Below are 1,690 nucleotides of genomic sequence, written 5' to 3'. Positions count from 1 at the left end.
GAAACGGCACACACACGAGCGTAACGGTATAATAACACGAGCACGCAGGCGACGAGAACGATGTGCCTCCCGTGGGACACGATTAAATGACGTTCTTCCAGACCGGCGGAGAGAAAAGGCGCCCGCACCCGAACCTCTCACCTCGTCACGCTGTTTCTACTATCACCCGAGACGGTCGCGGCCCGTTCGAACACTCTGGCCACGTTAAAATAAACGCGGAGCGCTACCCAGTGCACGGTGCTCTTGAAAATCAATCTAAAAGTGGATCGGCTGGTGGCGCAATCTCCTGGCTACCCTCTGGACCGACTCGCGAACAAGTGAACGACGCCTGCCGTACTGATAACGAACACTGTCTTATCGCGATGCGCGCGCATCCTTACCCCTACCCCTGCCCCATCCGCGTAAACACTTGATCGGATCAGCGGTTCTGCTGAAATCTTCAATCACGTCTCTGTTTCTCTTTCTTTAACATCATTTCTCGTTCCCGATATATACCATGCTGCGAATCGGTTGCAACCTTTGAATACGATCAATTCGACTCGCTTTTTCCTCTTTTGTTCTTTCTATGCGTTTTTTTAGATTCGGTGTCGGGTCTGTGTGCGTTTGAGCGCACGCGCGCATGTGCACGTGTGCGTTCGTGTATACGCATCGGAGTGAAAACACGCTATCATTTATCTTTTCAGATTAAAATATTTTGCTTTTATTGCTATTAGATTATTAATTGAAGATTGTATTGTATTTGTCCAAAATTTCTGTTAGTATTTTATCATTGATTTTTCCTGGTATATAGCGTTTAATCACAACCTAAAACACACGACGAACTTATATAAAACTGTTGGAGTAATTTTATAATTGAAAAGGAACATCTAAATTGTGTAAAATTGGTAACGACTAAGAATTGGTAAAGACTTACACATAATATTAATCTTAACAGTTAGTAAGTAAGAAAAACTTAAGGTTAATTACACGGTTAGTATTATTGTTGTATTTGAGTAAAAAATTGCACATTTCTAGATTGCCGAATGTTTTGTTATTCTTTACGTACAAATTCATGAAAAGTACAGCAAATTACACGTTTGATGAACAAAGTTTGCGTAATAGTACTTATAAATACAAATTGAACACTGTTCTAGAAGTTAAAATTGTTTTGAATACTTTTGAACACCTGCAAGGAGATAAAATGTTAGATTATAATGTTAGCGTAATACGTCAATATTTACATCCTCTACGATTGTCAATTTCTTTAACAATTAAATGCTTAAAGACAGCTTCCATAAAATACTTTACGTACAACTAGTAAGAATTATGTACGTTTCTCCTAAAAACGTATAAAAAGTACTAACTACACTCGCATACATTAATCTCCTAATAAAGCTTTGAACAAATTACGATTCTATGTTATTATATCAAAATGTCTCTGTTCACAAAATCAACATCAAGAGAATAACAAGCGAAAAGGAATTTTAAAATAGAGTATTAATTCAAATTACCTTTGCTTCCCTTCGGAAAGTTTCTAAAAAGTCAAATGTTTCTGAAAACCAAAGAATGAACAAAACACCAAATGAATAAGAAATATTCTAAGAGAAATATTTACAACCAAAATTATACTATACGAATACTCGATTGCACAGTCAAAGTACAATCGTCTGTCCGAACGTCAATGTATCAAGTACGTTTGCTAAAACTATCT

The sequence above is a fragment of the Xylocopa sonorina genome, chromosome 6 (assembly GCF_050948175.1).
Source record: "Xylocopa sonorina isolate GNS202 chromosome 6, iyXylSono1_principal, whole genome shotgun sequence".
NCBI classification, from domain to species: Eukaryota; Metazoa; Arthropoda; class Insecta; order Hymenoptera; family Apidae; genus Xylocopa; species Xylocopa sonorina.
This window is presented reverse-complemented; position numbering follows the sequence as displayed.